General features: G+C 44.5%; 1 protein-coding gene, 1 long non-coding RNA gene and 1 other non-coding gene across 6 annotated transcripts in view; 2 read left to right on the top strand and 1 right to left on the bottom strand.

Moving 5' to 3' along the window:
- Positions 1-9,510, top strand: part of LOC132391975 (uncharacterized) — a 34,172-nt gene extending 24,662 nt beyond the window's left edge. The window contains exons 3-4 of the long non-coding RNA XR_009511400.1: positions 4,528-4,625; positions 8,692-9,510. This is a non-coding gene — a long non-coding RNA (uncharacterized LOC132391975). The remainder of the gene's footprint in view (positions 1-4,527; positions 4,626-8,691) is intronic.
- The window catches only part of sfxn5b (sideroflexin 5b), a 282,969-nt gene that overhangs the window by 31,832 nt on the left and 227,394 nt on the right, over positions 1-23,743 (bottom strand). The window lies entirely within an intron of this gene.
- trnaq-cug (transfer RNA glutamine (anticodon CUG)) lies at positions 16,315-16,386 on the top strand. The gene has a single exon. It is a non-coding gene; the product is annotated as a tRNA-Gln (tRNA).

The following is a 23,743-nucleotide window of genomic DNA, read 5'->3' as shown; positions in this document are numbered from 1 at the left end:
CCATGATTGACGATGGGCCCAATTCTGCTCCTATGTCTGATGGTCTTATGACTTGGTGTGGCCTGTGACTGCAAGAAAGAGCCATGACAAGGTATACTGCGAAATGAAGGAGAAGATTGGTATGTGTGTGGCCTCTTGTTTGTAGGGTTGTCCAGGTTTGGCGAACAACCTTATAAACAATGTAGACTGTGTTATCAAGACTTTGTATCTTCTTCCCGGTGGGTGTGGAGAGAACCAGGGTCAGAATCAGGTTTAATATCGCTGGCATATGTCGTGAAATATATTCTTTTGCATTAGCAGTACAATATATAACAATATACAGTATAGATTACAGAAATAAATATATATATAAATTAATAAGTAGTGCAAGAGGAGAGGGAAAAATACTGAGGCAGTGTTCATGGGCTCATTGTCCATTCAGAAATCTGATGGTGGAGGAGTTTCTGAAACATTGTGTGTGTCCTCAGGATAGAAGCAATGAGAAGAGGGTATGCCCTGGGGTGATGGGGATCCTTAATGATAGATGCCACCTTTTTGAAGCATCTCCTTTAGAAGGTGTTGTGGATGTTGGTGTGACTGGTGCCCATGATGAGGCTAGCTAAATTTACAACTTTAGAAACAGAAATCTACACGACCTAGACAACACAAACACCTATGTCAGGATGCTGTTCATCGACTATAGCTCAGCATTTCATACCATCATTCCCACAATCCTATTTGAGAAGTTGCAGAACCTGGACCTCTGTACCTCCCTCTGTAATTGGATCCTTGACTTCCTAACCAGAAGACCACAGTCTGTGAGGTTCGGTGATAACATTTCCTCTTCGCTGACGATCAACACTGGCGCACCTCAGGGGTGTGTGCTTAGCCCACTGCTCTAATCTCTGTATACACATGACTGTGTGACTAGGCATAGCTCAAACACCATCTACAAATTGGCTGATGATACAACCATTGTTGGTAGAATCTCAGGTGGTGATGAGAGGGTGTACAGGAGTGAGATATGCCAACTAGTGGAATGGTGCTGCAGCAACAACCTGGCACTCAACATCAGTAAGACAAAAGAGCTCATTGTGGACTTCAGGAAGGGTAAAACAAAGGAACACATACCAATCTTCGTAGAGGGATCAGAAATAGAGAGAGTGAGCAGCTTCAAGTTCCTGGGTGTCAAGATCTCTGAGGATCTAACCTGGTCCCAACATATCGATGTAGTCATAAAGAAGGCAAGACAGCAGCTATACTTTATTAGGAGTTTGAAGCAATTTGGCATGTCAACAAATATGCTCAAAAACTTCTATAGTTGCACCGTGGAGAGCATTCTGACAAGCTGCAGCACTGTCTGGTATGGAGGGGATACTGCACAGGACCGAAAGAAGCTGCAGAAGGTTGTAAATCTAGTCAGCTGCATCTTGGGTTCTAACCTATAAAGTACCCATGACATCTTCAGGGAGCGGTGTCTCAGAAAGGTAACATCCATTATTAAATACCCCCAGCACCCAGGGCATGCCCTTTTCTCACTGTTACCGTCAGGTAGGAGATACAGAAGCCTGAAGGCACACACTCAGTGATTCAGGAACAACTTCTTCCCCTCTGCCATCCGATTCCTAAATGGACACTACCTCACTTTTTTTAATATACAGTATTTCTGTTTTTGCATATTTAAAAAAAATAATCCATTCAATATATATAATTGATTTACTTGTTTATTTATTATGTTTTATTTTATTTATTATTTTTTTTTCTCTACTAGATTATGTGTTGCATTGAACTGTTTCTGCTAAGTTAACAAATTTCACATCACGTACCGCTGATAATAAACCTGATTCTGATTACAGGCTCTTCAGCCCATAATGTTGTGCCGACCAAGTAACCTACTCTAGAGTTTCCCTACCACATAGCCGTCTACCTTTTCTAAGCCATGCACCTTTCTAAGAGTCTCTTGAAAGGCCCTATTGAATCTGCCTTCACCACCGTTGCTGGGAGTACATTCCACGCACCCACCACTCTCTGAAAAACTTACCCCTGACATTCCCTCGGTACCAACTTCCAAGCATTTTAAAACTATGCCCCCTCGTGTTAGCCACTTCAGCCCTTGGAAAAAGTCTCTGGCTATTCACACGATCAATGCCTCTCATCATCTTATACACCTCTATCAGGTCACCTCTCAACCTATTCTCATAAGGCACACTCTCCAATCCAGGCAACATCCTTTTAAAACTCCTCTGCAATCTCTCCATAGTATCCACATCCTTCCTGTAGTGAGATGTCTAGAACTGAACACAGAACTCCAAGTGGGGTCTGACCAGTGCCCAATATAGCTGTAACATTACTTCACGGCTCTTGAACTTTACCCCACGGTTGATGAAGACCAACACACCATATGCTATCTTAACAACACTGTTGACCTGTGTAGCAGCTTTGAGTGTCCTATAGACACACACCCCAAGATCTCACTGATCCTCCCCAAGAGTCTTACCATTAATATTATATTCTGTCTTCAAACTTAATCTATCGAAATGAACCACTTCACACTTATCTGCTATGAACGCCATCTGCCGTTTCTCAGCTCAGTTCTGTATCCTATCAATGTTGTGCTGTAACCTCTGACAACCCTCCAGAGTATCCATAACACCCCAACTTTTGTGTCAGCTTACTAACTTACTAACCCACTCTTCAACTTCTTCATCTTGGTCATTTATAAAAATCACAAAGAGGAGGGGTCCCAGAACAGATCCCTGCAGAACACCACTGGTCACCATCCTCCATGCAGAACACGAACCATCTACAACCACCCTTTTGCCTTCTGTGGATTCTCAAAGCAAGGTCTCCTTGGATCCCCTGCCTCCTTACTTTCTGAATTAGTGTTACATGGGGAACCTTATCAAATGCCTTACTGAAATCCATATACACTACATCCACTGTTCTACCTTCATCAATGGGTTTTGTTACATCCTCAAAGAATTCAATCAGGTTTATCAGGCATGACCTGCCCTTGACAAAGTCATGCTGACTATTTCTAATCAGACTATGTCTCTCCAAATGCTCTCAAATCCTGCCTCTCAGGATCTTCCCCAACATCTTGCCCACCACTGAAGTCAGACTCACTGGTCTATAATTTTCTGGGTTACCTCTACCCCCTTTCTTGAACAAGGGAACACCATATGCAACCTTTCAATCCTCTGGTACTTCTCCCGTCCCTCTTTCTCAATGTCTATACACTCAAGTGTTTCAGTCCGCTGCAAGTCATCTCTACAATTACCAAAGTCCCTTTCACTGGGTGAATTCTGAAGTAAAGTGTTATTAAGTGTCTTCACTCCCTCCTCTGGCTCCATGTTTCCTGTCTCGCTCCTGATTGGTCCTATTCTCACACGGCTCATCCTCTTGCTCTTCACATATTGTAGATGCCTTGGGGTTTTCCTTAATCCTGCTCACCAAGGCCTTCCCATGGCCCCTTCTAGTTCTCCTCATTTCATTCTTGAGCTCCTTCTTGGCATCCTTGTAATTTTCTACAGCTCTAACAATACCTAGTTTCTTGAAGCTTTTGTAAGCTTTTCTTTTCTTCTTAACTATATTTCCTACATCCTTTGTACACCATGGTTCTTTTACCCTACCGTCCTTTCCCTGCCTCAATGAACATACTGATGCAGAAATCCATGCTAATGTTCCCTGAACATTTGCCACATTTTTGCCATGCATTTTCCTGAGAACACCTGCCTAATAGCATCATATTTCTACCTACCTGAATTAAATGCTTCCCCAAACTGTCTGCTCCTATCACTCTCCAGTGCTATGGTAAAGGGGATAGAGTTGTGATCACTACCTCCAAAATGCTGTCCCACTGACAGATCTGACTCCTGATCAAGTTCATTTCCCAATACCAAATCAAGTAGAGCCTCACCTCTAATTGGCTATCTACATATTGTGTCAGGAAATCTTTCTGAGCACACCTAACAAACTCCATCCCACCTGAACCCCTTGCTCTAAGGAGATGCCAGTCAATATTTGGAAAGTTAAAATCTCCCAACACAACAACCCCATTGTTATTGCACCGTTCCAGAATCTGCCTCCCTATTTGCTTTTTCTGACCCTGTGCAGTGGCCCCTCCATACCAGAAGTGAGAATGTCCATGGGTGGGTGGAGTGGGGGGGAGTGGTCTTTGATTATGTTGGCCACTTTACTGAAGCAGCGCGAGGCATAGACAGTCCATAGGGGAGGCTGGTTTCTGTGATGTGCTGACCTGTGTCAACAACTCTCGGCAGTATATGCACCAAGCCATGATGTATTTGCAAAGGATGCTTTCTATGGTGCATCTGTGAAATTTGGTAAAAGTTTTAAGTTCATATTGTGTTCCTTTTACTGACACTTTAACCCTTTTGAACTCTCAAAGCTTCGGCCCTGCTTACACGACACTGTCCTTCTCATTTGTCCTTCCCTTTGTTCCACCACAGGTAACTTCTTGAATGCTTAAGATGCGCCCTAATATCTCTTTCTCAATATGAAATGTCGACTGTTTTATTCCCTCCTTAGATGCTGCCTGACCTACTGAGTTCCTGCCACACTTTGTGTGCGTTGATCCAAACATCTGTACAGCTAATCCAGATGATGGAGTGAGAGAGAGCTTTGAGGTTTGTAATCTTTCATCAAAGCAGGTAACATCTTTTTAAGCATGCGTACTTTTTGTTTATGCGTGTATGCTTTGGGTGTATCAGTGAGTGAATTTTAAAGATTTAAAGATCTAAAAGATAAGCTTTATTTGTCATGTGCTGTGCAGTAATCAGATGGAGGAATGTATAATAATGAGGGACAAAGATAGGGTGGAAGTACTGTACTCAGTCTATTTTCCCAGAGTCTGGGAATCAAGAAGGCTTCAGGTTAGCCACACAAAATACTGGAGGAACTCTGCAGGTCAGGCAGCATCTATGGAAAAGAGTAAGCAGTCAATGTTTCAGGCCGAGACCCTTCCTCAGGATTGAGAGGGAAGGGGGCAGCTGCCTTTATAAAACAGTGGGGGGACGGAAAGGAGGATAGCTGGGAAATGATAGGTGAAGCTAGATGGGTGGGAAAGGTCAAAGGCTAGAGAAGAAAGGATTTGACAGGAGAGGAGAGTGGGCAATAGGAGAAAGGGTTAGATGAAGTAAAAGGTCAGAATGAGGAATAGAGGACGGGTAGGGAAAATTTTGTTCACCCAAAGGACAAATCGATATTCATACCATCAGGTTGCAGGGTACCCAGATGGAATATAAGAGTGGCTTTATCATAGCACAAGGGAAGCCCATGGATCAACATGTCAGAATGGGAATTAAAATGTTTGGCTATCGGGAAGTCCCACTTGTGGCAGATGGTGCAGGGGTGCTCAAAGAAGTGGTCCCCCAATTTAAGACGGTTCTCACCAATGTAGAGGAGGCTGCATCAGGAGTACTGGACACAAGAGATGGCTCCAGCAGATCCACAGGTGAAATGTTGCTTCACCTGGAAGTACCGTTTCGGGCTCTGAATGGAGGCGAGGGAGGAGGCATATGGGCAGGGGTTGCACTCAACAATCACGAAGCGAGCAATCCGAGCAGAAAGCAGGGTGGGAGGAGATAAAGATATATTTTGTGGTAGACCATCTTTGGAAATGGTGGAAGTTGCGGAGGATACTGTGTTGGATACGGAGGCAGATGGGGAGGTAGGTGAGGACAAGGGGGACTCTATCACTATTCTGGCAGCAGGAAGATGGGGTGAGAGCAGATGCAGGAGAAATGGAGGAGATGTGGCTGAGGGAAGCATCAGCAGTGGAGGGAGGGAAAGCCCGTTCTCTAAAGAAGGAGTTCATCCCAGCTGTCCTGGAATGGAAAGCTGTGTCCTGGGAACAGATGCAGTGGAGCCACAGAAACTGAGAAAGGGAAGTAGCATTTGTACAGGAGATAGAGTGGGAAGAGGTATACTCAAGATAACCATGGGAATCAGTAGGTTTATTAAAGATATTGAGTGACAATTTGTCTCGAGAGAAGGAGACAGAGAGATCAGAGGTGTCAGAGATGGTCTAAGTGAATTTGAGGGCAGGGTGGAAGTTTGAGGCAAAATTGATCAAATTAACGAGCTCAGCATGAGTGCATGAAGCAACACCAATACAGTCGTCAATGTAGTGGAGGAAGAGCTGGGGACTAATATCATAGAAACTTAGAACACCTACAGCACAATACAGGCCCTTTGCCCCACAATGCTGTGCTGAACATGTACTTACTTTAGAAATTACCTAGGGTTACCCATTTTTCTAAGTTCCATGTGCCTGTCCAGGAATCTCTTAAAAGACCCTATCATATCTGCCTCCAACACCATCACCGGCATCCCATTCCACACACTCACCACTCTCTGTGTAAAACACTTACCCCTGATATCTTCTCTGTACCTACTTCCAAGCACCTTCAAACTGTGTCCTCTCGTGCTAGCCATTTCAGCCTCTGAACGATCAATGCCTCTCATCATCTTGTACACCTCTATCAGGTCACCTCTCATCCTCTGTCGCTCCAAGGAGAAAAGGCCGGGTTCACTCAACCTATTGTCATAAGGCATGCTCCCCAATCCAGGCCACAAATATCGGGGAAAGTTTCAAACACAGACTGTTCTACATAGCCGATGAAGAGGCAGGCATAGCTTGGGCCCATATGAGTAAACACGACGAGCCCTTGGGTTGGGAGAAAGTGAGAGGAGCCGAAGGAAAAATAGTTCAGGACTCCAGTTCTGCCAGACGGAGGAGAGCAGTGGTGGAGGGGGATTTTGTCAAGAAAGAAGTCGAAGACTTTGAGGCCTTCCTGATGGGGATAGAAGTGTATAGGGACTGAACAACCATGGTGAAGATGAGGTGGTCAGAGTCAGGGAAGATTAGATTAGCTTTATCTGTCACATGTACATTGAAACATAGAGTGAAATGTGTAGTTTGTGTCAACGACCAATGTAGTCTGAGGATATGCTGGGAGCAGCCCATAAGCTTCCTGCATCAACATCGCATGCCCACAATTTACAAACCCTAACCTGTATATCTTTGGAATATGGGAGGAAACTGGAGCATCTGGGAGGAACCCACGCAGTCTCGGGGAGAATGTAAAAATTCCACACAGACAGTCAGAGAGCTGTAATAGTATTACACTAATTGGTGTGTGTGTGTGTATGTGTGTGTGAGTGTGTGTTTTGTGCTTTTGCATTAATCTGTATTTGTACATAAGTGTGTGCATTTTTGTGTATCTCTGTGTAAGTGTGTGTGTGTATGTCTGTGTTTTGTGGTTTTGTGTGTGTCTGTGTTTCTGTACATCTCTGAGTTCCTGTGCATGTGTGTGTGTCTGTGTTTTGTGTGTATCTGTGTTTGTACATGAATATGTGTGTTTTAGTGTATGTCTGTGTATGAGTACGCGTGTGTGTGTGCGCGCATATGTGTATGTATGTTTGTGTATGCATCTGTGTATGTCTCTGTGTGTGTGTATCTATGTGTAAGTGTGTGTATCTGCGTGTGTGTGTGTGGACGGGGATTGAGGGGAAGGATTAGGTACTGAGACAAAAAGAATAGAGCATTTTTGTGATGGAGGAAAAGGCAGGAGGGATTAAGTATGGGATGACTGTGCAAGACAAGATGAGGTGGTGATGGGACACATGAAGAAACAGAACATAGCTCCAGGGAAGGTGTAAATTGCTACAGCAGAGGGGGGAAGGAGATCTAAAAATCTGGCAGTGATGGATGCAATGGGGAAAGGTATGGACACCCAAGGTGTGTCAACACTCCCCACTCATGCACTATAGGGGACCCTCACCCCAATTGGCACTCCTCTGGTCTGAGTAATTAGGATCGCTGTTCAGACTTCCAGCTAGTGCATTGTAGCTCAGGTGCCCAAACTAGCGTGGGCCCCATTCCCTCCAACATCAGCAATCCCTTCCTCAATGGCAATAAAAGTCACAAAAAAAATGTCATTAAAGAGATGGATTTAATGAACCTCCACTATCCAGGCACAGACTCTTTGTATATTTCCTCTCTGACAGTGTTTATGCTTTTTTTCTGTCATTAGTGCTATCTAGAAGGTGATTAGATCTCTAAAACATTTTACAGAGGTTAAATGCTGATTAAGAATTAATTATTACCGTAAATAGCTTGGAGTGCCATATGGTGCAGGAATGAGACATATGTGGTGTTTGAGCAAATGAGGTGTCGTTTCCCATAATGCAGCTGGGCATGCCTCAGCTTCTTATTATGACACTTCAGCTTAAGACTTTGCTTCACACAAGGTGAAAGTAAGCCAAGGTGTGAGTGTCACGGGTTTTCGTGTGCTGCTTGGCATACCAGGCTAAAAATAAAAGGGAGGAACAGCACTGTGGCGTGCAGAGAGAGGCAGCGCCTCAGTTGCAGGGAAGGATTTCAGACTTCCTCGGCCCTTCTTTGACTCCGGCTTCCCTCCCCTTCCTTTCCAGTCCCGAGGAAGGGTCTCGGCCCAAAACGTCAACTGTTTATTCCCCTCGCTAGACGCTGCCTGACCTGCTGAGTTCCTCCAGCATTTTGTCTGTGTTGCTCTGGATTTCCAGCATCTGCAGGATCTCTTGTGTTTATATCAGACTTTCCCTTCGGGAAAACTAACTTAGAGACTGAGATGGAAGGTGCCAGAATCAATAGAGTTAACACGCGCATTATCCATATGCTCCATCTTTATTTATTTATTATTTACTTAGAGACACAGCACGGAAACAGGCCCTTCCGGCTGAACGAGCTGCGCCGCCAATTCACCTTCTAGCCCGGATGTCTTTGTAAAGTGGGAGGAAACCGGAGCACCAGGAGAAAACCCAGTCAGTCATGGGTAGAATGTATTAACTCCTTACAGACAGCGCGGTGGGACTGAAACCCGCTCGGTGATCACCGGCATCGCGAAGCGCCGTGCTAACTGCGACACCACCATGCCGGTGTCTGCTGGGAACAGCTTGCAAGAGTCCAACACCATCTTGGAAGTTTTAAGAGGTTTTGAAGGGTTTATTGCCAGAGATTGTTGCACCGCTGTCTGGGCACCACAGAGGGAACCAATGCAGTGTCAGGGAGAGTGTGCAAACTCCTTGCAGACAGCAGTGGCAATTCAATCTGGATCGCTGGCGCTGTAAAGTGTTGTGCTAACCACTACACTACCATGTGGCCAACATCTGGTGAATGAAGTAAATCACAGTACCTATGAGGAGGCAGAGGAAAGAGGTGGTGTGGGAAGGCTGATGAGTGGTGATCTACTAACTTTTAAGGCCAGTTAGACAAAGGTTCAATCAGGTAGCAAGAGCTCCATGCTCCATCGTTCCCCACACAGGGGAAATGTCTAACACCCCGGGTAAGGAGACAAGGGGCATGTGAGCAGAAACAATTTACTTCTTGAGGAACATGCATAAACTGCTACGGAACCCAATGAGTCAGGCGGTCTGTGATAGGAGATGGGCAGTCACCCTTCATCAGGACTGGCAAGAAAGAGGGGAGATAGCCAGTACGAAAAGGTGAAGGGGAAGGGGCGGAGAGAGTGCTGGGCGGTGGGGGGGGGGAACGAGTTGGAATAATGTAAAAAACTGAGAGGTGATAGGTGGAAGTGATAAAGTGCTGAAGAAGAAGGAGTCTGAGAGCAGACCACAATAAAGGGAAGGAGGTGGGGGGGGGGGAACTAAAAGGAGAAATGTGTGCATGATGAGAGTGTGGGGCAGTCGAACACTCCCTCACCTGGATCTACCTGGATGTCATGATGAAAGACATGATGTGAAGTGGCCTGATGAAGGGACTCAGCCTGAAATGTCGACTGTTTATTCCTCTCCGTAGAAGCTGCCTGACCTGCTGAGTTCCTTCAGCATTTTGTGTGTGTTTCTGTGGATTTCCAGCATCTCTTGTGTTTCTGAAGTGTACAATCTTTTCTGGTGTAGGACCAACGTGTATCATTGGAACAGTCTCAACAGGTGATGTTGGCGCATCTTATCGAATTCTGCCCTTTCCCACTCTGAGTGTGGTGAGACACACACTGTCCTTTCCCACTGGGGCACAGGGGAACTTCATATACTCTCCACTTACTCAGTAGGCTGAAGAAATTTATTATGTACCCTTATACGCTCACCAATGCACCATGGAAAGCATCGAGTCCAGATGCATCACGGCTTGGAACGGCAACTGCTCTGTCCACGACTGTAAGAAACTGCAGAGAGTCGTGGGCACAGCTCAGCACGTCATGGAAACCAGCCTCCCGTCCATGGACCCTGTCAACATTTCTTACTGTTTCAATAAAGTGGCCAACATAACCAGACACCATCAAACATTCTCTCTTCTATTTCCCATCAGATAGAAGATACAAAAGCTGAAAGCATGTACCAGGCTCGAGGACAGCTCCTATCTCACTGTTGTAAGACCGTTGAATGGTTCCCTAGTGAGATAAAATGGACTCTTGACCTCACAATCTACTTCGAAACGATCAGAAAAAAAAACAAATCGAGAAAGGGAAGTTACAGCCTGTTGATTGCTGTGACCGTTTACCAGAAAGAGTGTGACTTGTGAAGTACTTTGTAGTTTTGCTTATTTTCTTTGCTACCAGCAAGTTGTCACTGTGCTTCACCAATGCCATCTTAAACCGGAGGGGTATATCACCCCAGTTACTCTCTCTTCTCCCCTCTCCCATAAGGCAAAAGGTACACAAGCTTGAAAGCACAAACCACCAGGCTCAAGGACAGCTTCTACCCCGCTGTTATCAGACTATGAAACGATTGCCTGGTACGATAAGATGGACTCTTGACCTCACAACCTCCCACGTTATGACCTTGCACATTATTGTCTACCTGCACCGCACTCCCTCTGTAACTGTAACCCTCTATTCTGCATTCCCTTGTACTACCTCCATGCACTGTGTAATTAAGTGATCTGTATGGATGACATGCAAACCATGGTGCTTTACCGTACCTCGATACATGTGACAGGAATAAACCAATTTACCAATTTAAATGGTGGGGTGGAGATATGTCTCTACCAAAGGAGGTGTAATGTGCCCCTTCCCTCTGCTAGCCTGCAGGTCACCCTTGGCCAAGATGTGGCACCTGCTTAGCCCCCCAGTCAGGGTCAAGTGAAGCCAAGTGAGGTGGATGGTCGTATGAACAGCTGGTGCATGTCCTAAGCCCTGGTTATGTGACCACTGACACCAGGCAGACAATCTCCGACTGGCTGGGGTCACCACCCTTGTAAAGACTCTGCTCAGAAGAAGACAATGACAAACCACTTCTGTAGGAAATTTGCCAAGAACAATCACGGTCATGGAAAGACCACGATTGCCAATGTCATACGACACAGCACATAGTGAAGGGATGAATTACAAAAGCTTGTTTTTGGTCTCGTCTCAGCCATCTCCTGACAAGAGAAAACCAGTTTCGTCTGCTCAGACTTCTGATAACTGTAACCTCTCAGTTCTGGTTCCCTCCCAAATTAACCCGGAGCTTCCATTTGACTGAGTGCCTGATGATAAGATGTGATTCACAATACAAATATAAACAACGTATTAGGTACAACGACTGACAGACTTTCATCTTGAAAATGCGACGGTTTACCAAGTTCGGAAGGATGCTCAATAATTTGTGCAGTGGGCTGTGGCCCAGCTGGGGCTGAGTAACAACCTTTGCCAAAGCACACAGATCGTTCTTTTTATTGTTTGTTCCCAGGCTGTGGCTGTGTTTAATGGGACTTTACAGTTAGATCCTCATTCTTTTTCCAATATCAGAATGATTTTCGGTGGTCCTGTGGTAAAATTGTCAACAGTCCCATACTAAAACAGAACAGCAGAGCAAACCAGGTCCTTCAGGCCACACTGTTGTGCTGAGCTAATTACACTAATCATTGAACAACCAATAACAGAGGAATTCAGCATGTCACACAGCACCTATGGAGAGAGAGGAATAACCAGTCCAAGTTTCAGCTGAGACCCTCGGGCCGCCATGCCAGCGTAGCGGTTAGCGCAATGCTAGTGCAGGCCGGGGTGTCAGAGTTCAGAGTTCACTTCTGGCGCTATCTGTTAGGCGCCAGGGTATGAAGGGACAGGGGGAGAAGGCAGGAGACTGGGACCGAGAGGGAAATGGATCAGCCACGATTGAATGGTGGAGCAGACTCGATGATCTAATTGGCCTAATTCTCCTCCTATATCTTATGGTCTAAAGGGCCATGGTCACATTTGTCTAAGGCCACAAGAAACTGCAGAGAGCTGAGGACACAACTGAAGACATCACAGAAGCTAGCCTCCCCTCCATGGGCACTGTCTACACTTCCCATTCCCTTGGAAAAGCAGCCAGAATTATCAATGCTCACATCCACTGCAGACATTCCCTTTGTTTCCCCCCTCCCACTGGCTGGAGATACAAAAGCCTAAAAACATGTACCACTGTGTGGCTAGGCATAGCCCAAGTACCATCTATAAATTCGCTGACAATACAACCATTGTTGGTAGAATCTCAGGTGGTGATGAGAGGGTTTACAGGAGTGAGATATGCCAGCTAGTGGAGTGGTGCTGCAGCAACAACATGGCACTCAACATCAGTAAGACAAAAGAGATGATTGTGGACTTCAGGAAGGGTAAGACAAAGGAACACATACCAATCCTCATAGAGGGATCAGAAGTGGAGAGAGTGAGCAGCTTCAAGTTTCTGGGTGTCAAGATCTCTGAGGATCTAACCTGGTCCCAACATATCGATGTAGTCATAAAGAAGGCAAGACAGCAGCTATGCATAATTAGGAGTTTGATGAGATTTGGCATGTCAACAAACACACTCAGAAACTTCTATAGTTGTACCATGGAGAGCATTCTGACAGGCTGCATCACTGTCTAGTATGGAGGGGCTACTGCACAGGACCGAAAGAAGCTGCAGAAGGTTGTAAATCTAGACAGCGTCCATTATGAAAGACCTCCAGCACCTTGGCCATGCCCTTTTCTCACTGTTACCATCAGGTAGGAGATACAGAAGCCTGAAGGCACACACTCAGCGATTCAGGAACAGCTTCTTCCCCTCTGCCATCTGATTCCTAAATGGACATTGAATCTTTGGACACTACCTCACTTCTTTTAATATAGTGTACAGTATTTCTGTTTTTGCACATTTTAAAAAATCTATTCAATATACATAATTGATTTACTTGTTTATTTATTTTTTTTCTCTCTGCTAGATTCTGTATTGCATTGAACTGTTGCTGCTAAGTTAACAAATTTCACATCACATGCTGGTGATAATAAACCTGATTCTGATTCTGATTCTGACCAGGCTCAAAGACAGCTACAACCCCACGGTGAAAAGACTTTGAATGGTTCCCTACAATAAGATGAACTCATGACCTCACAATCTTCCTTGTTATGACCTTGCACTCTACTGCCTGCACTTTCTCTGTTATTTTGCAGTCTGTTACTGATTTTCCTGTACGACCTCAATGCACTGTTGCGATGAAATAATCTGTATGGCTGGCTTGCAAAACAATTAAATAGATTAGGACCTTATTTTCTGGAGCATAGGAAAATGAAGAGAGGTTTCATAGAGGTGTACAAATTATGAGGGTAAATACAGGCAGGCTGACGTTGGGTGAGAATAGAACTAGAGGTCATAGGTTAGAGGTGAAAGGAGAAGTATTTAAGGGGAACATTAGAGGGATCTCCTTCACTCAGAGGACTGTGAGAGTGTGGAACGAGCTGCCTGCAGAAGTAGTGGATGTAATCATAAAGAAGGGATGACATTTAGGGGTTTGAAAAGATATGGTATGTCATCAAAGGATTTGAAATTTCTTTGGAGGCCTGAGAGAGAGCATTCTGACTGGTTTCTTCATCATCTGGTACAGAGGCTCCAGTGCACAGGATCACAAGGAGGCTGTAGAGGGTTGTAGACTCAGCCATCTCCAGCACGGGCACAACCTTCCCCACCATCGAGGCCATCTTCAAGGACCCTCACCAACTGAGTATACCCTCTTTTTATTACTACCATCAGGGAGAGAGTACAGGAGTCTGAAGACTCACCCTGAATGATTCAGAAACAGATTATTCCCATCAGATTTCTCTTAAGTCCATGAACTCATTAATACTACCCTGTTATACATTATTACTCAGCTCTGCCCTGAACTGGGGCTGTGGCCTGCTTCAGCTGCAGTGTTGCCTACCTTTTGTAAGCCTTCAGTTCTAAAGCTATTGCTTAATTTTATTGTTTGCACGATTATTTTTCTCTCTCTGTTCATTGGTATTTGACCGTCTTTATGAGTTCTTTTGGGGTATTTTTGTTTTGTGGCTGCCTGTCAGGAGACAAACCTAACGGTTGTATAATGTATGCACACTGTGATAATAAATGTACTTTGAACTTTCTTCTGCAATATTCATTTTGTTTTTAATTGATACTAATTTCATGTCCTTGCACTGTACTGCTTATGCAAAACAACAGATTTCATATGTCAGTGATAACAAAACTGGTTCTGATTCTGATCACTCAAAGTTCAAAATAAAATTTATTATCAGAGTACATATCTGTCACCACATACAACCCTGAGATTCTTTTTCCTGTGGGCATACTCAGCAAATCTATAGAAAATTAACTGCAAACAGGATCAATGAACAACAAACTCTGCAAATACAAATATAAATAAACAGCAATAAATAACGAGCATGAAATAATAAGATAAAGAGTCCTTAAAGTGAGATCACCAGTTGTGGGAACACCCAAAGTAGAATGAGTGTCAACTCCGTGGTGGGGCTTGAACTGCTCTGAGAATCCCACTCAGTGATTCAGAAGGAAAGAGGGGAGAAAAGATGAGCAATAGTGATCGGGGATTTGGCGGTTACCAGAACAGACTGGGGGTTCTGTGAATGAGAATGAGATACCCAGATGGTATGTTGCTTTCCAAGTGCCAGGATTTCTACATTTAAGAGAAGTTTGGGTAAGTGCATGGACATGAGGCGTATGGAGGGCTATGGCCCGGGTGCAGGTCTATGGGACTGGACAGAATAACAATTTGGCATGGATTAGATGGGCCGAAGTGCCTGTTTAATGATGTCGTTCTCTATGACTCTTTAGTTCATTCATCACGTCTGTGAATTAGGCAGGGGCTTGCGTCTATGACCTCCTGACACGGAACTGAGTGTATCACTCACTGAACTTTGACTGTCAAACACACAAAATGCAGGAGAAACTCAGCAGGTCAGGCAGCGTCTATAACGAAGAATAAACAGTCAATGTTTTGGGCAGAGACCCATCATCAGGTTCTATTTATTCCCCTCCGTAGATGCTGCCTCACCTGCTGAGCTCCTCCAATATTTTGTGTGTGTTGCTCTGGATTTCCAGCATCTGCAGAACCTCTGGTGTTTGTGACTATCAAATTCAGCTCTGACTCTTCCATCAGTAAGTGAACTTTGTCAGATTTAGGGGTGGAGTAAAGGTGTATTTGCCCCACTAAGTAGCCCAGATCGTTCAGCAAATTCTGAAGTGTTCCTGATGGAGGAGTGAGGATAAGTGAGGATGAAGTGCATTAGCTTTCAGGCTAATGCTGGTGGCTTGTAAACACCTTACATGTGAGTGTGTGTGTGTGTGTGTGTGTGTGTGTGTGTGTGTGTGTGTGTGTGTGTGTGTATGTGTGCGTGTGTGTGTGTGAGTGTGTATGTGTGCGTGTGTGTCTGTGTGTGTGTGTGGGTGTGTGTGAGTGTGTGTATGTGTGTGTGAGTGTATGTGTGTGTATGTGTGTGTGAGTGTGTGTATGTGTGTGTGAGTGTGTGTGTGTATGTGTGCGTGTGTGTGAGTGTGTGTGTGTCTATGTGTGTGTATGTGTCTGTGTGTGAGTGTATGTGTTTGTGTCGGTGGGTGTGTATGTGTGTGTGTGTTTGTGTGTGTGTGTGTGTGCGTCTGTGTGTGTGTGTGTGTGTATGTGTATGTGTGTGTATGTGAGTGCGTGTATGTGTATGTGTGTGTGTATGTGTGACTGTGTGTGTGTATGTGTGTGTGTGTGTGTGTGAGAGTGTGTGTATGTTGAGAGAGGGAGATAGACAAAGGCAGTAACAGCAGTGTCTCACACCTCAGTGTGAGCGCTCAGCGGGGGGATTCTCATACCACAACCACGACATCCTCAGCCAGAAAGGAAAGCAGCAGCAAACCTTCATCAGTGAAGACTCGGCCCTATAACAGATGGACCCCAACCAGAGAGCAAAGCAACAGCACTCTTGTGCGTTTAGTCCACTCGGGCTCCCTAAGTGTGTTAAACTGGGTGACTCATCCACTTAGCCTATACTGACTCTCCAGTGACTAATGCTACCATTCTGAAACTCATGTCCCTGTTAATTCATTCCTTTAAGTGGGGGTTCCATGGTGTAATGGTTAGCACTCTGGACTCTGAATCCAGCAATCCGAGTTCAAATCTCGGTGGAACCTTGTAATACACCTGCACTGTTCTTTTGATGGTCTATCATAAAAATGCTTACAAACAAAGCAACTACAGTTCATTTGGAAATTTAAATTTATAGCAATGGTTATGAATTATGACAAAAATTAATTCCTTTGTAAAAAAGGTACTGGCGTACAATATCATAAATGGGTCAACACTATACAGACAGATCCAGCAATGAAGCATCACATTGTGGGCTGAAGGGCCTGTCACTGTGCTGTACTGTTCTAATTCCTCGCAAAACCTCGACTCTCCTAAACACTTCCAACATGGCTGCAAATCCCTGAATTTTCTGTCCACTCACTTATTGTGAACTTTCATAGAAAAGCAAAATTAAAACAGGTGATAGAAATGTGAAATAAAGAACAAGAACCCTGAAGGAAGCCATTAACCCTGAGACGTTAACTCTGACTGATCCGCTCACTATGTTGACTATTTCCTGCAGTGTGCCGGAAGCACGGTGACACAAATGCGAGCTCTCCAGCACGATCCTCGGTGATTTGAATTGACTCAAACACACTGACTGCACTGTGTGTTTCAGCAAGATGGAGCATCGGTCAATCCGGGTGCAATTCCTGCCACTGGCTGGAAGGAGGTCGTATGATTTCCTGCGACTGTGTGGGTTTTGTCAGGGTGCTCCGGTTTCCTCCCATGGTTAGTGTCAGTAAGTTATGGGCATGCTATGTTGAGACTGGAAGCGCTGTGAAAGATGTAGGCTGCCCAGCGTGATCCTCACTGATTTGATTTGATGCAAACGACTCGTTCTGCTGTATGTTTCAATGCACATGCAAAAAATAAATGTAATCTTTAAAAATAATTGTTTTTGATTTTCATAACTTGGCTATTGTGACCAAACCAAACTTCCTACGGGGCTCTAAGCTACTGCTCCCTTTCTAAGATGCACCTTTAATCCTGCCTTTTTAAACTTAGCTTTTGGTCACATGGAGGTTTAAGATTCTGCAGACGCTAGAATCTCGAGCAACACATACAATGCTGGAGGAACTCAGAGGGTCAGGCAGCATTTGTGGAGGGAAATGGACAGTTGGCAATTTGGGTCAAGACCTCTTATCTGCACTGAGAGATAGAGGCAAGATTGCTAGTATAAAAAGGTAGAGGCCAATTCTGTGTACCTCATTACTGGAAGAATGCGGAAGCTTTAGCGAGGGTGCAGAGGAGATTTACCAGGATCCTGCCAGGATAAGAGAGCATGTCTTATGCAGATAGCTTGAGCAAGCTGGGGCTTTTCTCTTTGGACAGAAGGAGGATGAGAGGTGACTTGACAGAGGTGTCCAAGGTGATCAGAGGCAAAGTTCGAGCAGATAGTCAGTTTTTCCCAGTGTGGAAATGGCTAATACAAGGGGCATAATTTTTGGAGTAAAGTATGGGCAGATGTCAAAGGTGGGCTTTTACACTGAGTGTGGTGGGTGTGTGAAACATACTGCCAGGGTTGGTCGTAGAGATTGATATGTTAGGGATATTTAAGACTCTTAGAAAGGCACATGGATTGTAGAAAAATGGAAGGTTATGTGGCAGGGAAGGGTTAGATTGATCTTGGAATAGGTTAAAGGGTCAGCAGAACACCACGGGCTGAAGGCCTGTACTGTATTACACTGTTCTATGTTACAAAAGCTCAACAATACTCGCTGAAGAATACAAACACTCAGCGGACATCCTTACTTGCTATGCATGCACACAACCATATGCACTGACATATACAGTATATACAAATAAGCACATGATTTGTCACAGTTGCTAATACATGCGCTCACACAGGCGCCACTGCCAAGCACTGGCAATACAAAGCTGCCAATGTTGGAGGCCCAAACTATAAACACGAAGAGCTGATACTGTATGCAGAGCTGTCTAAAGAGAAGGGACCGAGCAGGTTTCCCTCTCATTCTGTACTGGAGAGATCAAGCACAGTTTCATCAGAGTTACACGGACTCTACAGACCCACAAGCTCTACAACGGTTACACAGAGTATAGAACAGTACAGGTTCTTCAGCCACAGTTTTGTACTGACATTTTAACCTACTTCAAAATCAATCTAATCATTCGTCCCTCCATCTATCTAACATCCATGTGCCTAAGACCCTTGTAAATGCCCCTAACGGCTCTGCCTCCACCACCAACTCGGCAGTACGTTCCACACCACCCAGCACTCTTTGTGTACAGGCCCTGACATCTGACATACTTTCAAGAGACACCCACAAAAGGCATGGCAGAAAGAGAGACAGGTCAGACACACCTGATTAGAGCTGCAGCATTGAACAGTAAAGAAACAAACCCTTCAGCCCACAACGTCTGTGCCAAATCAAACTAATTCCTTCTGCCTACGTGTGATCTATATCCCTCCATTCCTTATGTACCTAAACACCGCTTGGACTCTGCTATCGAGTGAGCTTCTACCACCACGTCTGGTAGTACGTTCCAGCAAACCACCTCTCCTGTGTAAAAAAACCTGCCCTCACCCACCTCCTTCAACCTTGAATTCCTCTGACCTCCGGTAATTATTCCCCCTCCCCCTTCCCTCTTCTTCCATTCCCCACTCTGGTATCCTGCATACCTCTCCTCTTCTCCTCACCTGTCTATTTCCTCTTCCTGATGCCTCTCCTCCTTCCCTTTCTCCCATGGTCCACTCTCCTCTCCTATCAGAATCCTTCTACTTCAGCCCTTGACCTTTTCCACCTATCACCTCCTAGCTTCCCACTGCACCCTTCTTTCTCTCCAGTCCTGATGAAGGGTCTCGGTCCAAAACATTGACTGTTTATTCCTCTTATGTATGCCTGTCCTGGATCAGAGAGCAGTACAGCACTGGAACAACATCAATTAATTAAATTAGCAATTAAATGCCTAACTAAACTAAACCCTTATGATTACACAATGTCCATATATCTCCATTCCTGGCACATGATTATTTTATTCTATACTTTTTATGAATCAGAATCAGATTTATTATCACTGACATATGTTGTGAAATTTGTTGTTTTGTGGTAGCAGTATATTATATAACCATATAACAATTACAGCACGGAAACAGGCCATCTCGGCCCTTCTAGTCCGTGCCGAACGCTTACTCTCACCTAGTCCCACTGACCTGCACTCAGCCCATAACCCTCCATTCCTTTCCTGTCCATATACCTATCCAATTTTACTTTAAATGACAATACCAAACCTGCCTCTACCACTTCTACTGGAAGCTCATTCCACACAGCTACCACTGTCTGATTAAAGAAATTCCCCCTCGTGTTACCCCTAAACTTTTGCCCTTAACTCTCAACTCATGTCCTCTTGTTTGAATCTCCCCTACTCTCAATGGAAAACTTAATTGCAATACTTAATAATTTAAAACATGATAAGTTACAATAAGAAATATATAGACAAAATAAATAAATAAGTAGTGCAAAAAGAGAGGGATAAGTACTGAGGTAGTGTTCATGGGTTCACTGTCCATTCAGAAATCGGATGGCAGAGGGGAAGAAGCTGTTCCTGAATCATAGAGTGTGTGTCTTCAGGCTCCTGTACCTCCTCCCTGATGGTGGCAATGAAAAGAGGGCATGTCTATGTTGTATTGATTAAACTGTTACTCATAATATTTATTATGAATTTCTATAATTGCACATTGCACATTTGAATGGTATTGAAGCATAGAAAACCTACAGCACAATACAGACCCTTTGGCCCTCAAAGTTGCGCCGAACATGTTCTTACCTTAGAAATTACCAGGCTTACCCATAGTCCTCTATTTTTCTAAGCTCCATGTACCTATCCAAAAGTCTCTTAAAAGACTCTATAGTATCCACCTCCACCACCATTGCCGGCAGCCCATTCCACGCACTCACCACTCTCTGAGTAAAAAACTTACCCCTGACATCTCCTCTGTACCTACTCCCCAGCACCTTAAACCTGTGTCCTCTTGTGGCAACCATTTCAGCCCTGGGAAAACGCCTCTGACTATCCACACGATCAATGCCTCTTATCATCTTATACACCTCTATCAGGTCACCTCTCATCCTCCGTCACTCCAAGGAGAAAAGGCCAAGTTCACTTAACCTATTCACATAGGGCAATGCTTTAAGCTTCCTATGGACTCAGACCCCAAGATCCCTCTGATCCTCCACACTGCCAAGAGTCTTTCCATTAATACTATATTCTGCCATCATATTTGACCTACCAAAATGAACCACTTCACATTTATCAGGGTTGAACTCCATCTGCCACTTCTCAGCCCAGTTTTGCAACCAATCAATGTCCCGCTGTAACCTCTGACAGCCCTCCACACTATCCACAACACCCCCAACCTTTGTGTCATCACCAAATTTACTAACCCATCCCTCCACTTCCTCACCCGGATCATTTATAAAAATCACGAAGAGTAAGGATCCCAGAACAGATCCCTGAGGCACCCCACTGGTCACTGACTTCCATGCAGAATATGACTCATCTACAACCACACTTTGCCTTCTGTGGGCAACCCAGTTCTGGATCCACAAAGCAATGGCCCCTTGGATCCCATGCCTCCTTACTTTCTCAATAAGCCTTGCATGGGGTACCTTATCAAATGCCTTGCTAAAATCCATATACACGACATCTACTGCTCTTCCTTACTGTTGTTAAGGGGGGTGGCCACAGGGGTTAGGGTTCTGCACTGGCTCCTTTTCTCTTCCTGATTGTCACACAGTCTTCTGTGTCCTGCACCTTGGGTGTAACTACCACTCTGTATGTCCTCTCTATCACCCCTTCAGGCTTCCAAATGATCCGGAGTTCGTCCAGTTCCAGATCCAACTCCTTGATGTGGTTTGTTAGAAGCTGTAGCTGGATACATTTCTCACAGTTGTAGTTGTTAGGAGTTCTGGAGGTCTCCCTGCCTTTGCACATCCCACAAGAGGAGCATTCCACTACCCTGCCTGACATCTGAAATCCAGCATATTGCTGAAATCCATATACACTACATCTACTGCTCTTCCTTCATCAGTGTGTTTAGTCACATCCTCAAAAAGTTCAATCAGGCTCGTAAGGCACGACCTGCCCTTGACAAAGCCATGCTGACTATTCTTAATCATATTATGCCTCTCCAAATGTTCATAAATCCTGCCTCTCAGGATCTTCTCCATCAACTTACCAACCACTGAAGTAAGATTCACTGGTCTATAATTTCCTGGGCTATCTCTACTTCCTTTCTTGAATAAAGGAACAACATCCACAACCCTCCACTCCTCCAGAGCCTCTCCCGTCCCCATTAATGATGCAAAGATCATTGTCAGAGGCTCAGCAAACTCCTCCCTTGCCTCCCACAGTAGCCTGGGGTACATTTTGTCAGGTCCCGGCGACTTATCCAACTTGATGCTTTCCAAAAGCTGCAGCACGTCCTCTTTCTTAATATCTACACGCTCAAGCTTTTCAGTCTGCTGCAAGTCATCACTACAATCACCAGGATCCTTTTCCATAGTGAATACTGAAGTAAAGTATTCATTAAGTACCTCTGCTATTTCCTTTGGTTCCATACACACTTACCCATTGTAACACTTGATAGGTCCTATTCTTTCACGTATTATCCTCTTGCTCTTCACATACTTGTAGAATGCCTTGGGGTTTCCTTAATCCTGTCCACAAAGACCTTCTCATAGCCCCTTCTGGCTCTCCTAATTTCCTTTTTAAGCTCCTGCCTGTTAGCCTTATAATCTTCTAGATCTCTAATATTACCTAGAGATGTAACATAAAGATTTTTACTCTTTGAATGATGTAAATAATAAAGTCAATTCATTCATTCATTTCATTGTCTTGGAGATGGGGTCCTTAATGATGGAAGCTTCTTTTAGGAGGCATCATCTTTTGACATTGCCCTGGATGCTGGGGAAGATGTTGGAGCCAGCTGAGATTACAATTTTCTGCAGTTTTTTCTGGTCCTGTGCAGTGGACCCTCCATACCAGATGGTGATGCAACTAGTTAGAATGCTTTCCATGATACATCTGTATGAATTTGTGAGTGTCTTTTGTGACATACCAATTCTCCTCAAAATTAATGATAATCTTCTGGAATTTCATAATTATATACACTTCTAAGAGATGAAGAGATTAGTTTTATTTGTCACATGTACGTCAAAACATACAGTGAAATGCATCACTTGCACCACTGACCAACCCAGTCCGAGATTGTGCTGGGGGTAGCCCGCGAGTGTCACGATATTTCCAGCACCAACATTTACTAACCCTTACTGAGCTGTATGTCTCTGGCCAGCTCATTACAGGAAGGATGTGGATACTGTGGAGAGAGTGCAGAGGAGATTTACAAGGATGTTGCCTGGATTGGGGAGCATGCCTTATGAGAATAGGTTGAGTGAACTTGGCCTTTTCTCCTGGGAGCGACGGAGGATGAGAAGTGGCCTGATAGAGGTTAATAAGATGATGAGAAGCATTGATTGTGTGGATAGTCAGAGGCTTTTACCCAGGACTGAAATGGCTAACATGAGGGGACATAGTTTTAAGGTGCTTGGAAGTAGGTACAAGGGGGATGTCAGAGGTAAGTTTTTCAGACAGAGTGGTGGATGCCAGTGACAGTGGTGAAGGCAGATACAATAGGGTCTTTTAAGAGACTCTTAGATAGGTACATTGAGCTTAGAAAAATAGAGGGCTGTAGATTTCTATGTGGGAGGAAACCAGAGTACTGTGAGAAAACCCACGTGGCCACTGAGAGAAGGCACAAACTCCTATAGACAGTGGTGGGAATTGAACCCTGATCGGTGATCGTTAACACTGTAAAGCAATTACGCTAACCACTGAGCTACCATGCCACCCAGCATCTACAATCTACTGGAAATGACTGATGGAGTTTTACATAGTGGAAATAAGATTCATAGAATTATAGGTATGAAGAAAATTAAGGAATACAGTGGTATACGGTGGAGTGTATTAGAATAGAGGGAACGGAGAATACATATATCTGTAATTCTTTGAAAGTTGCATCACAGGTACTTAGGATCACAATGGGAGCTTTAAGGGGAATCTCTTCACTCAGAGGGTGGTGAGAGTGTAGAACTTGCTGTCAGAGGAAGTGGTGGATGTGGGTTCAATTTCAACATTTAAGAGAACTTTGGATAAGTACATGGCTGGGAGGGGTATGGAGGGCTATGGTCCAGGTGCGGTCGATGGGATTAAGCAGAATAACCATTTGGCACAGACTAGATGGGCCGATGGGCCTGTTTCTGTGTCCTCTTATGACTGAATGGGGTTAGTGCATGAGCCTGATGTTAGAATAAATGATTAAAGTTAAGTCATGATCTCATTGAACGATTGAACAAATACCAGGGCACAAATGAACTTCTCTTGCTTCTATTTCTTATGAAC

The sequence above is a fragment of the Hypanus sabinus genome, chromosome 3, assembly GCF_030144855.1.
Source record: "Hypanus sabinus isolate sHypSab1 chromosome 3, sHypSab1.hap1, whole genome shotgun sequence".
NCBI classification, from domain to species: domain Eukaryota; kingdom Metazoa; phylum Chordata; class Chondrichthyes; order Myliobatiformes; family Dasyatidae; genus Hypanus; species Hypanus sabinus.
This window is presented reverse-complemented; position numbering and strand designations above follow the sequence as displayed.